General features: G+C 43.9%; 1 protein-coding gene across 2 annotated transcripts in view; it reads right to left on the bottom strand.

The window, feature by feature from the left end:
- Nucleotides 1-15,000, bottom strand: part of adgb (androglobin) — an 88,390-nt gene that overhangs the window by 51,877 nt on the left and 21,513 nt on the right. The gene's annotated exons all lie outside the window — the stretch shown is intronic.

The raw sequence follows: 15,000 nt of genomic DNA, 5'->3' as shown, positions 1-15,000 counted from the left end.
GAGAGAGAGAGAGAGAGAGAGAGAGAGAGAGAGAGAGAGAGAGAGAGAGAGAGAGAGAGAGAGAGAGAGAGTTACACATTGTTCGTTACAAATCAACATACTACAAAGTTATACACACCATCTTGAATACATTCACACACAGGATCTCTCTCTCACACACATACACGTACCCACACACACAGCACACCCAGGCACACACGCACACACACCCAGGCACACACACACACACACACACACACACACACACACACACACACACACACACACACACACACACACACACACACACACACACACACACACACACACACACACACACACACACAAGCAGTTGAGATCAGTAGAATATGATGAGCATATCAGCAGTTCCCAGTCACAGACTGCCAAGAGGTTGTGAGTGACACAGCACTGACAGTAAGCTCAGCCTTTACACAAGGACACTCATACATGCAATGTAAACAGAAACAGATACACAAGCGCACACACATATGCATGTATGCTACTGCACACACACGCACTCGTGCATACTACGCACACGCAAACGCACACACACACATTTTAATACTTTTATTCACATAATAAACATACAAACACACTCGCACACAGACCAAAAACAACATCCAACTATAATAAACAAGGAGGCAAGGCTTGATGGCGTTCACTTTCACCCAGCTTTGATTTCCTCAAACGGTACATAACATTGAAATCCAATTCGGACTCAATACCAATGCAGGTAGCCTGTAAGCCTTCTCAAGCCATGTTGAGCGAGCACGAGGGCTGTAACAATATTGTATCGAATCGATAATCGTGATACGCACAGTCACAATACTGTATCGTGATGCAAGGAGGCAGTATCATGATATATCCTTTCAAAGTGCTGTTACCCTTCAGTTCAGAAAAACCACATGATATGATGTGATAGAGCTTCAAATATTCATCATTATTATTTTCAACTTTTTAAATTGATAAGCAGCCTTTTGCAACCTATAATGCTTATAAAATGTATTTTTATTAATATTTTTATTGTATAATAATACATGTATCGCAATGCATCGTGATAGTACTGCATCGTGGCATAGGTATCGCGATGCGCATCGAATCGTGAACCCCTTGCCAATACCCACCACTAGCGAGCACAAGCATTGCTGAGACCAGCTGTGTTGTGCAGGTTATGATTAGTGGTCTGAGTGCCTAATGCCAAAGGGTCCATTCATTTGAACAGAGAGAATGCCACAAGAGGTATGCATTAAATAACTTGGATTTGAATTTCATAACATTTTATACAATGGTTTTCCCATCTCTTTCAAGCACCAACAGACCACAACAAACACACACAGAAGCATAAAGAAGAAAAATCCGCACTCACAAGCTACATCTCGTTTATTTATTTATTTTTTCCCAGAAGTTGAGCGCGTCCTCTGACAAACTTGAAGACACACAGAAGCATTACATACATTTTACTGATATTTTAAAGGGTAAGGGTGACAGTCCCTGGAGCAATGAGGGGGTTAGGTATCTTGCTCAAGGGCACCTCAGCCATGTATGGAGTTGTAGGGCGAGATAAGGGTAGGATTCAAACACGCAACCCTCTGATCTTAAGAGCACCTCCCCAACCATTAGGTCACGGCTGCCCCAAGTACACACATTGCATGATATGACACACAAAGACATACACGCACACACACACCCACACACCATACCTGTCAACTTTGAGCTCCCAAAATCCGGGAAATTTCCCATATTTTAAGCCAAAATCCGGGAAATTTTCTGAAGGCCAAGTTTTGACAGTCAACGGGATGACAGAGACAGATCGGACGGTGCGTTCCACTCTGCTTTTCACAACAGCGCGCGTGCAAAGAGATCCTGTCTAAAATCCCTCAGCACACGTTTTACAGCGTGGAGAAACAATGCAATGAAAACAAAACTATGAAATGAGCGCAATGCGTTTCTTCTTGTTGTTTTGTCGTACAAGTTGTCTGTTCGTGCAAAACTTCGTGCTGGTACAGGTTGTGATTAGGTTAATCGCATGATTCGCTGTTCCGAGGCTGTTTTATGCGTTGCATGAACTGACGGTTTCTGAGGAAAAGAGTGGGCACACAAGCGCTATGGAGCTCAAGGTTGACAGCTCGTATTTTCAAGGAACTTCAATTCTTGGTGGTATCTGGCATACCGTCTTCTGACAGGTAGCTTGATAAGCAAGACCCTCGTCTCTCTCTTCAAGAGGGGGTGTGGTTCGTCGGACAGGGCCGTGGGTAGCCTATAAATAGCCTACTGGACCGACGGTGTTATTTGATAATGTGAAAAATCGGGGATATTTCCGGGAAAAGAATCAAATCGGGAAATTAGGGATGGTTGACAGGTATACAACACACACACACACACACACACACACACACACACACACACACACACACACACACACACACACACACACACACACATATACACACACACACACAACTTGACCGAGGTGATGAAGAAGTGGACTTACTGGCTGGCAGGTAGGCAGGAGAAGAAAGGAGTGACTCAGAAGTGAGACGGTTGCTTAGTTACCTTGTTACCGTCATTAAGACACTTTACGTAGATATTAAAGGGTTTTTTTTTAAGCTGCTTATGCAACAACATATTTTTGGTATCACACAACTTTCAGTTCTCGCACAAAAAAATATCTGAATTTTGTTCCACCGAACCAGCACAAATATACACACATATTCTGTTGTTGTCTACTATGTGAAATTATCTAATGTCTCGCGAACGTAAAACGCAACACCAGTACACACAGCTCTCTCCCTAAAGACATACATCTAAAAGGAATCAATTGAGGTGTGTGTGTGTAATGATTTTCAAAAAGTGGATAACGTCAAATCAAACCGTATGCAGGAGGAATATGTTTTGTATATTATTTCGCAAGTTTGATAGGAAAGGGCGCCGTGAAATGTGAGTGTGAGGGTTGAAAATTGTAGCCTGGTTCTACACACACTACCGTCTGGTACACAGCCATCGAGCACACTCTGTCTCCAGCCAGAAAATAGACGGAGCAATTATTGCTTCCATATCAATGGCAGCTCGCATTGAGGAGTCACAGGACAAATTATAGACTATATTGACTCTTTACAGATTAACATGAAGGTTATTGAAGAAATGTGTTGGTGATGAGGCAACGCAGAGGCAATAAATGCTCTGTCTATTTTCTGACTGGAGACGGAGCCTGCTCTATGTCTGTGTACCAGACAGTAGTGTGTGTAGCTATGCTCCGCCAGGGGGCGCCAAAGCTACACACACACCATCTGGTGTGAACCAGGCTATGAAAATTGTGCGATGACAAACAAGGCCGACAGACGGACAAGAGATGCGTCCGTCTATGCCATTTCCAACCTTTCCCCAACCCCCCCCCACACAAACGCCCCCTGTCCTCCTCATAACCTGTCAACGCCCCCCGAGGATGTGCTTTTTGTTTATTGATCATATTGCCCATGACAACCTTTTTTTAAAATAGGCCCTAACTAGGCTATTTCTTTTGCAATTTAGGCTATAATAAGCCTGTCATGCTTGGATTTGGAAAAGAACCATATGATTTCAAATTTCAAATAGATCAAGCAGTACAAATTACCAGACATTGTTAGTATTTATCAACCTAGTATCACGCCATATCAGCATCATGTGCATGTGGGAATTGAAAGAATCTAAACAGCGACAAATAATAAATAAAACCGTTTGGGTGAATCATGCACGTATGGGTTCACCTTTTGGGTGAATTATGGCTTAATTTTCAATGTCAGCTTTTCACCGTCAAGGCAGAAAGCAGTCAGCTTCAGTGTCAGAGTTAACCAAATTCAAACTGCAAAGCAATTAGCCTTTCGCAAAACCCCTCCCACAAACGGCCGCCAACCAATCCGAGCTCAGCAACGGTAACTAAGGAGTGTAGAACTTGTCGGAGGTCCGTCAAAAACCTGCGATTTTAGGGAGACATAAAGCGTGTGCCTATGGCACCGTCACGGTCCGACATCATCTGAAGATTGATTAGGATCTCGTTTTTTCACTTTCCCGAAGCAAAAACCTCAAGCAGACTGATAACAAGGATGGATTAAGCAATGTGGAGGCTATTAGCTCCAGGTGATCATATTTAAAAGTAGCAGGCTAACTGTGCAATCGTCTTGTTTGCTAATATAGCCCCCTTCCCCCTTGCATTTAGCTGGCAGAAAACGTAGGCCTACCCTAAACAAATAATCAGTGCATTGCTCAGACTTAAGGAGAATATTATATGATATTATAGTATTGGATTCACGGCATTATGATTCAAATTTTATTGGGAAACTAGTTGCGTTGTTTAATATGCGCCAAATGCACAGCCCACGGAGCAGCCCCCAACCTCTCTCCTTCCTGGTTTGTGTCTGTGTCTAGGCCTATGCGTCGAGTGTGACAGCAAAAAAAAAAGTAACACTGAAATGGGGCTGCGCTTGTTCCAACCTTGTTATGAAGATATTAACTGTCAACTAAAACCATTAAAGTGAACAGAAGAGAGACGCCCAGTGTGACTGCCCAAGAGCTGCGCAGTGTGCCCAGCCCGTCTTGGCGGATGGCAATGTCCCAGTTTACACCAAGCACTATCAAAATGTCCTGGTTACAGACATTACATCGCCGTCATCAAGTTGTTGTATTTCACAGTTGAATATGGCTTCTAGTAATCAGCGTGTGTAGGCCTATACAAGAAGTGTAGGCTACACACATTTCCTATGAAACGCAGGCAAAACGTGTGCCTGGTTCTAAGTTTTTGACGGACGTAGCAACAATAACTAGGGGGCGTGGCTTTTGCGAAAGGTGAATTACGAATCAAAAGACGCGCTCTCTCCAGTGCTCTCTCTGAGCGTAACGGAAAGCATCTGTGGGGTCCACGCGCCCGCCAGCATCAAACGAATGAACCTCCCTTGCAATACGTCTGAGAACATCAGTAACACAACATATGTCAAATGGCGCATTTGTCTACTTGTAGTTCAAGCACCATGTTTCAGTGCGCAGCACACACTGACTACTCAATGAAACGTAGAGGCAGAATGTTTGCAAACTTGCTGGGAATATTAAAAGGGAGGCTCGTCCATACAAACTTCTGAGCCCAAGTTTATGGACTGGAGAAGAGCGGAGGAAAATGTGAATGTTATGAAAGAAAAAAGGCTAACCGAAGGTTAAGTTACAATCCCACGTTTAGAGGAAGAGCTGTATGCGCTGCGGGTCGAGGTCTGTCAACTAATCACTACTACACACTAATCGCTAGTACTACACTACTACACACTAATCGCTACGCAAACGCCCCTCTATCCGAGCACGAACCTCTGTGTCAAAAACTGCCTGCCGACTTCTAAGTCGATAATTTCCGCGAGTTTCTAACAAACCAAATAGCCGAGCACAACGTGACACTATCATACACAACATGATAAAGTTCCCTTCACGTTTGACATCCTCGGCCGAAGTGTCTCATAAGGGAGTAAAGACCGTGAACATAAGTGACACACTTCACAGTGGTGTTGGTGTGCTGTGGAGATGGAACGAAATTGCCTCCCACTGTCCAAATGCGAAACAATGCCGAAAATTGAATGTCCCCCTCAGTTGTCTCACAATGCAATCAGCTGCGTAGCTTTGCCGGTTAGGTAACATATCATAGACGTTTTGGCTTGCACGCATTCGCTCCAGGCCAAAATGCCAACGCTGCCGCCTTGTGGACACAGGAGGGAACAATTGAAAGAATGCGTTTCAGACGGACGGACGGACGGATGGCGGACGGACGGACAGACACACCCTCTTATAGAGATGCTGGGACACATCTAAAAAAAAGGGCATAAGCAGCTTAACAGAACTGTAATTACTTTCTGAGTGATCCGATATGTAATTTCTGTCAGTTATTTTATATTTTCTCATTTTCAAATGTGATCTTTTCATGAATATATTTGCTAGGTAATAAACCAATATGTATCCAAGGACAGTAAGTGAAGATGTCTATCACTAGAAATGCAAAATGACAGAGATGCAAAAGATTCACCTACAGTATTCATGTATGAGAAGTGTACATTTCCAAGTCATATGAATCGATTTGATGATGGTAAATTAATGATGTATGTAAGGTTTGTGAATGGGCAGTATAACAACTGGAAATTAACTAATATAAAAGAACATACTTTATCATTGAGCTGAGACAGCACGAACAGAGAACAGTATTATATGAGTATGTCGTTAAGTGAAGGAAATATCAAAACACTTATTAGGTGTAACATAATGTTTCATTTCTGTCGCAACAAGAAAAATAATTTATGTCACAACAATATAACAAACAATTTCAATTAAATTTTAAAGCATGGCAACGATGTTTAAGTTTAGGTCCAGAGAAGTTATAATCACGGCACAATGAATATTTCTTGAAAAAGACATGAATTTACGACTTGTGTATGCACAAATTGCTTTGTCTGTCTGTTAGTGTCAAAGTGTGTATGTGTGTGTGCATTCAGCTCACTGTTTGTGCGTGTGTGTGTGTGGAGGTCAATAAGGACTAAATTGGTTGACGTCATTGTGGGATCCAGTGGACAGTACCAATCATGTAAATGTCTGTGCACACTGAGTGAATCTATTGCGGCACTTGACGCAGTTCAACTCATTCCTCATCTGGTTGTCTGTATGGCTTCAGTACACACACACGCTTCACATGCACACAAAAGCACACATAAGTGTGTACGTGTACGTGTACGCGCACACGCACAAACACACACACACATACACGCACACGCACACGCACCAAATTTCCCCCATGGCAACAGCCCATGGCAACGCACTTAAGTGACTAAATGACACATCGCTTGGAGTCATGGCAACAGTAAAACTCTCAAAGTGTCTAAAAACTTTCTGTGCGCAGTTGTGTGTGTAGTCTACATGTACGTGTATGTGTGTCCTTACAGTGTGTGAGTGCCCATGTGTACAGGTATGAGTGTGTGTACTGTATGTCTGTGTGCATGCGTGCGTGTGTGTGTGTGTGTGTGTGTGTGTGTGTGTGTGTGTGTGTGTGTGTGTGTGTGTGTGTGTGTGTGTGTGTGTGTGTGTGTGTGTGTGTGTGTGTGTGTGTGCACGCGTGCGTGTGTGTGTGCACGCGTGTGTGTGCGTGTGTGTGTGCGTGTGTGTGTGTGTGTGTGCGAGCGTGTGTGCGTGAGTGTGCCGGTGTGTGAGTGAGTGTGTTCGTGTGCGGCGTGCATGTGTGTTTTTGTATGCACTCTAAGGTTTTTTTTGTTTTTTTGGAGATGTCATAAAGGCCTCTAGACAGTGGAGAGAGTGGAGGAGAGCAGGAGAGAAAGAGATGATGATGGGAGCATGGGAGGGAGGACTGGGGTCCAGCTGTGAGTCAGGCTCGGGCTCATGGAGTCAGGCAGGCAGGCAGGTAGACAGACAGGCAGGCAGGCAGACAGCTCCTTCAGCTCTCTCTCAGAGACGCCTGAATGACAAAGCTATGATTAACCGGCCCCGCTCAGAGCGGAGGAGAGGAGGGCTCCAGAGGAAAAAGAGAGAGAGAGAGAGAGAGGGAGAGATGAGATGAGATGAGATGAGATGAAAGGAAATGCATTAGCGAAAGAGAGAGGAAGGGCGAATTGGGAGGATGGAGGGAGTGCTATAAAAGGGAAAGGAAGACGCAAGAAAAAAAGGAGGAAATGAAAAGAGGAGGGAGTATGAAAGAGACAGATGTGGTGAGAATAGGTAAAGAGAGAAGGCGGGGAGGGAAATAAATACATGCAAGAGGAGGAAGGTAAAAGGCAGAGAAAGGAGTCTTTTCAAACAAAAAGGAGAAATGGGGAGTTATGGAAAAATAATTTGAGTGGGAAAGAGAGAGAGAGAGGGGGTGGGGGACACTAACTACCAAACATGTGTCAATACCATAGATGTGTATAGAAGTCTTCTATACACATCTATGGTCAATACAGCAGGCTTGGCAAAATGCCAAAAACCAAATGACATGATCGACTCACATCAATCTCACTCCTGATCAGAAGAGAGAAGGAGATTATTTGAACAAAAAAATGTAGAGAAAGAAGTGAAGGTAGGAAAGGAATTGCAATAAAGCTAAGAAAACACACCAAACCCACAAACAGGGCAGACAACAAAATACAAATGAAAATAATAACAATAAAAACGATTGGCCAGTCAGGAAAAGGGCATGGGTTGAAGAAAGGTAGCGTGTTGGAGGAGAACAGAAGTGTGTTATGGATTACCAGAGGTGGGGAACAAGAAGAGGAGGCAAACCGAGTCGATTTTAGGAGACAGCATGACAGGGCAAAAGGGCACTGGTTTTAAAACGCTGGCATTATTGGCAAGAAACTCACATCACCTCAGGGAAAGGTGAACAACCACTGGTGCCGAGGACCCTGCATCTGACCCAAAGTGCACCGGACTTTCACCAGACTTGCACCGGACTTGCACCGCACCCTCGCTGCCATCTGATAAACTAGTGTTAAATTAAAGGACTAAATATCAGGTGAATGAAGGACTAAATATATAAAATCATATATTTACTTAGTTTTGGAGATGAACCAATGTTATCTGCCACTAATATACAGTATCTAACAGGCAGAGAAAGCATACAGTACACCTGTATGAGATTGAAGTGTGTATCAATATGTTCATGACAATCAATGTGGTAATGACCGCTCATAAGATGACACAGCATCTTCCCTGTCCTGTTCACTGTTGAGTGCACGTTTGTCATCACAGCAAGTCTGCAAAACCAGATACAAGATACAAGGTACAAGAATTTTATTTGCCAAATGCTTTCCTGTGCTGGCACAATTGGCAGTAAAATGAAGGTTCCAACTGCTCTCTGCTGTGTAGAATAATAAATAAAAAGTATGAAAAGAAGGGAAATAATAATAATAATAACAACAAAAAATGTCATTGGAAAAAACAACATTAAGATATAACTAGGTGCACACAGTTACTGTTATCTCATCCAAATGCATTAATGTAATGCAATCATGGACATGGAAACATCAGGAATAAACTGTTACAGAGATAACTATGCTCAACACCACATATGGCCACTGAGCGGACAATGCTTCAAGAACTTGTTAGTCTTTGGTGTTGTATTTTTTCTTGTACAGTGATCGGATGATGGTTTATCTTTCTGTTTCACTTTGATTTGATTGTTTGTTTCTATGAATGTTTTAATTGAAAAAAAAAGAAACTTCTTGTTTGTTTGATAAAAAAACGGTTTCATCTACTGCAGGAACCGGCATTTCTTTTCCATTTGAATGTCCTGTTTCCTGATTGCTGCGATACGTTATATTTAGCCAAAGACAGACAATAACTGTGGTCTGCCCAAAATAAAAGCAGAGTGCCAGTGTGCTCCAGGCAGCGGAGACCAGTCGTTGTGTGCTGCACCCTGTTTATTACATTAGACCAATTGGGCATCCCGAGGACGACAAGCCAGCAAACATAAAACTCCTGGCACCATGGCCAAGGACAGCCAGCTCATGAGGATTGTGTCAGGCCAGGCTCATGTCAGGCACGTACGGTGAATGGGGAAGATGACAAGCACTGACTGGGGACTTTTCCTCTACATTACACTAACAAGGCAAGCATTTATGAGGCAAGGAGAAAGTACCTTATTAACCCATTAAGACTGGGGAAAGCTAGCCTAGCGAGCTAAACCCCTACAGAGCAAAGTCAATTTGCGGCCTCTAGGGGCGTCTAGATTTCTAGGCTAGAGGAAAGTATTTGTAGGCATAAGGCCGGCTGCAGCATTATGGCATACAGTATTTAGCTGTAACAGAGCTGTCAATTTTGTTATTTTTTTTACACCCATTAAGAGAAACCACTTTTAAGTTATCATTATTTTTCTTTTTGTCAGTGAAGAAGCAAAGCCTTCTTTGGATGGCAAAATAATATGCTCCGTACTTGGTCAACAGCAGGGAAGGAGATTACAGTAAAATGTTAAAATGTAGCATTCTCACTAGTGTTGTCAGCTTTCCCTTCGGCAACACATCAAAGTTGACTCGCCAGTATTTATCGGCTACCCATAATGCGTTTCCAATAGCGCAGCAGTGCTGAATGGAGTGAAACCAGACCATTGGATTTTGGAGGTCCCGCTTCACTTGCTTCTGATTGAGTGTGTGACCGAGTTTGACTGATGCTTTTACCCCAACGAAAATAAACCCAACCAAGAGTGTCCATTCTGGTGCACATGGACCATGAAGTGTGCACCAAATGCTGTTGGTGTGAAACCACCCATGGCCGATGTTCTTACACACCAGGACTTACTGGGCTGGTCAAGACAAACTTTTCAGCCAAGAGGTCGATACTTGGCCTGGATTGATCGGCTATCATCCATTTTCAAGTTTCAGGCAGCTGGAGCAATAGCAAGTTAACAGAGAAATTGTTACGATTGCAATGTACGATAGAAGCAGCTCATGGGAAATCTTCGAATAATAGAAGTTAACTTGAAAAGGGGAAATGAAGAGCTTATTTGCAAAACGGTGTATCTCCATTTTGTAGAATGTTTAAATTTAATTTTTTGTATTGGGCACTCCATTGCACTGCATTGCAAAATGTATTTTATATACAGTAGGTTGAAAAAGTATGCTCTCAAAATATTTGAATGGTAAGAATTCCCACATAGGTGATAGGACCTCTGAACAGTCATTTTCAATAATAAAATGCAAAAGTCAAAAATGATGGATACACTGTTTTCCAAATAAACTCTTCAAATGAAGACTCAGAAACGGACAAACTGTCAAACATAGTTTCCTCAGGTTCCTCAATGGCTTTGGTCTGAGGACCCGCTGCAGTAACTGTTCTTTTCCAGAGAATGCACCATCCCCAAGCTCTGTATTAAAATGGCTGAAGGCAGCAAGGAAAGCTGTGCTGTGTACACAACAGATCTGTGCACACGGGGCACTGTTTGTTTTTCTTAGCAGGTATGTATACCTAACGGATAAAGTGTGCGGAGCGTGGCGAGGTCAAAAACAGGTTAACAATATTGGCGGTAGAGAAGAGTTTGTGCATCTATTGCCTCACTGAGGAAGAGCACTCACAAACTGCTGTGTCCTTTACATGGAAAAGGAACTAAATGGCCACACACACACACACACACACACACACACGCGCGCACACACACACACGCATAAATTCGCACAGACACACATACACAAACATACAGACGAAGACCAACACATACAGTACACACACACACACACACACATACACACACACACAGACACACACACACACACGCTATTGATGTAGCCCAACTAGCACTGCACCCAGGTGCTCTACAGAGCCTGTAACTGAAAGACGAAAGCAGAGCACTGACAGAGCAGAGGAGAGCAGGACCAGGACCATATGGTGTTAACTGTGGCCCTGGGTAAATGAGGCAGAACCCAGCTCACAGGATGTGTGTGTGTGTGTGTGTGTGTGTGTGTGTGTGTGTGTGTGTGTGTGTGTGTGTGTGTGTGTGTGTGTGTGTGTGTGTGTGTGTGTGTGTGTGTGTGTGTGTGTGTGTGTGTGTGTGTGTGTGTTTGTGTGTGCCTGCCTGCGTGCCTACGTGTGTGCGTGCATAAGACCGTGTGTGATTGGGAGACACTTCATCAGGGTTGGTGGGGCTAATGAAGAGACAAAAACCATCATTCATTAACAATTTCCACAATTTGCGAAGAAAAAATAATCACCAATCTCAACACCAACTCACACAAACACAGAAAGACAAACGTACAAACACACAGACACACAAACACACACGCATACAAACACGCACGCACGTACACGTACACACACACACACACACACACACACACACACACACACACACACACACACACACACACACACACACACACACACACACACACACACACACACACACAGACACAGACACACAAACACACACACCCTGTGTGCTCTGCGATGCAGCTGGTGGCTTGTTGGAAGTGGAGAGGCAGGATGAGCGGTGAACACACAAAGGAGCGGCCCAGCACAGCACACTGCCTGCCTGCCTGCCTGGCACGGGACACGTGCTCTCCATCACAAGCGCCAGCACTCCGGACCAGCAGGAGAGCGCACACACACACACACACACACACACACACACGCACGCACACACATGCACATGTACGCACACACACACACACACATGTGCACACACACACACACACAAAAAACACTTGGATGCGCATACACGCACACAGACACACACACACAATCGCACACACACATTTTCATGTACAGGCAGACCACACACGCACAAATGCACAGACACACATGCAAAAGTAGACAGAGCACAGAGTATGCACATACACTGAGACACATGCCTAAATGTACGCAAACACACACATGTGCACGCACACACGCACATGCACACACATGCACACACACACACTAAAGGCACCAGTAAAGACTTGCTGCATCCCAAATTTCCAACTCAGCGGGGGGGGACAAACTATCCCTGTCCCACTCCCCCATTCTCTTCTCTTCTCTTCTCTTCTCTTAGAAGGAGCTTGGGATCCAGTAACTATCGAACACTAGTGTTTCACTGGTACACTGCAGTGTGCTGTAGGACACCATCTATTAGACATACCCAGTCTGTTTTTACGTGCAGAAAATGCAAGCATCGAAAAATTTGACTCTGCCGACGCGTGTTTGCATTCTGTGGAGAACAACAGGCTACGGTAGTCAGACTGCAGTCAGACTGCCGCGAGTGTTTAACTAATGCATTGTTTGTTTGTCATTTAGCTTGTAGCTTTATGTATTTATGCAGACTAGAAAGAAAGCATTGATATTGTATTTAACAGAATATAGACAGGTTTGCTCTTGCAAACTACTGGCACTGTGCTGCCACAAGAACAAGGAAGTATCTAGAAGACCAATCACAGCGCCTTTTTGTCTGCGTCTTTCGCGTCCGTCCAACGCGTAGTCAGGATTTTTTGAGGTGCGCGACAACGGTTTAGGAGCCTCTGCACGGGGGGCGTGGTCGCACACAGACACAGATTTGGCAGAAGCAGAGGCTATGCGTCGGAAGCATACATTGGGCTTAACCCCTCATTGCTCCATAGACTGTCACCAATACAAGAAAAGAAAAAGCGTCAGCTAAGTGTAATTTAAATTTAACTATAAACCGTGGTAAAACCATGGTTAGTTTTCAGACTAAAACAATGGTTATTTTTTTCAAGGGTATAGTTAAACCATAGTCAAACCATGATTGGACCATAATCACCACAGTGAACCATGCACAAAAATACTACGAAAACCTGGATTTACCATGGTTCATTTTCGTAACGACCACTATCCTTTATGTGCAATTTAGCAGGCATGCATCAGGTGTGTAGTAATTGTACAGTGTAAGTATAGTAATTACAAGCTAGCCAAGGCCACCACGGCTGCTAATCACAGGTAATCATGGACTCAGGGGCAGAATCTAAAATGTTCACTTTGTTCACCGCATAGGTCATTATGTAGTGAACAAAGCTCTACCACTCACACCCTCTGTGGTAAGCCATAAAAGCAACTTGGCTAAGGGTGTAAGAAAGGTGTGACTTGATTCATGCCATCTGGCTGTGTCTCACCAAACTACACACGAGGGTGTTCTGGTTTCCGTAAACAACCATCTATGGCTCGTGACAGTCAGAGTCATTTCTGAATGAATGACCCGATCAGGATTGCTGGGTGAGATTTTCCATAGATGGGCGGCTCTTCACCCCCCTGTTGTTCTCAGCTACGGTTTTAGTTCCACGTGAGTGGCTGAAGTGCCACGTCAGTAGAGGTGATGAACAGATTGTTTATCCAGTCACATACCAGCTAGCGAGAGTCAGGTTAAGAAGGGGGTGTAGTCAGGGGGGAAAAGCCCATCAAACTTCATATCATAGAAAGCCAGGCCCAGGTTTGAGTCCAGCCTGGGTCATTTCTCAACACTACCGAAGCTCTATATCCCTCGTGCTTCCTGTAAGTTTGTTTCCTGTCTATCCTGTTGAATAAAGGCTCAAAACACTCCAATTTAAAATAATAATAATAATTTCAGTTATTGGTCCTGTCGTGGCTTAATGGTAGGGCACTTTTCTACTACATGGCCGACCCGGGTTTGAGTCCGGGTCCATTGCCGACCCTTCCCCATCTCTCTCTCCCAACTCACTTCCTGTCATTACTACACTGTCCTATCGAAATAAAGGCAAAAAGTCCCCCCCAAAAAAATATTTAAAAAATAATTTCAGTTCTGAATAGAAAGCCTAGTGTCCATTCTGTTCACACAAATTTCAAAATAAACTCATCTCAAACTAATCAGTGAAGCCTTTCAAAATAAACACATATCTAACCAATCAGTAAAGCATTTTGCAGTGATGTCAACTGCATGCTACTTTTGATTAGCAGTGTTCTGGAAATGCTTAGGGTCAGAATAATCGCTTATTTTCCGACACGCTGTCAGCAATTAGGTTAAGGCAGATCCGATCGTATTACACCTTCACAGAGTCAACTACAACACCTCCGGGACGACAGCTTTTCACCCGACGAGGTATCGCCAAATATTCTGTCCAAAATTAAGCACTGCTCAAATGTCTGGTGGACAGCTGTTGTCTGGCCCAAAGTGGAGTGATACAATGCATACTAAGCAGAGAGCTAGCCTCATCGTGACAGTTTCTGACTCACACTGGTGGAGCATGGAGACTTTGGAATACAGTTATAATGTGTTGTGTTGTGCACTGGTGCAGTCTGATGATAATCAAATACTCAGAGAGAGAGAGAGAGTGCGAGAGAGCGAGAGAGAGAGAGAGAGAGAGCGAGATAGAGAGAGAGAGAGAGAGAGAGAGAGAGTTACCGCACAAATAGATCAAGCGCGACATGAGCGAGGCGAGCGATGGAAGTAATTGACTTTGTATTGAGTGGCGCGACAAAAGCGATTCTGGAGACTAGAGGCGATTCGCGCAACGAGAGCGACAGCTTGAAGTTGAAATCCTTTCAATTTTCTATGACGCGGTTCGGCGACTAGCCGCGACA

The sequence above is a fragment of the Engraulis encrasicolus genome, chromosome 18, assembly GCF_034702125.1.
Source record: "Engraulis encrasicolus isolate BLACKSEA-1 chromosome 18, IST_EnEncr_1.0, whole genome shotgun sequence".
NCBI classification, from domain to species: Eukaryota; Metazoa; Chordata; class Actinopteri; order Clupeiformes; family Engraulidae; genus Engraulis; species Engraulis encrasicolus.
Note: the sequence above shows the minus strand (reverse complement) of the source record. Positions and strands in the feature narration are given on the sequence as shown.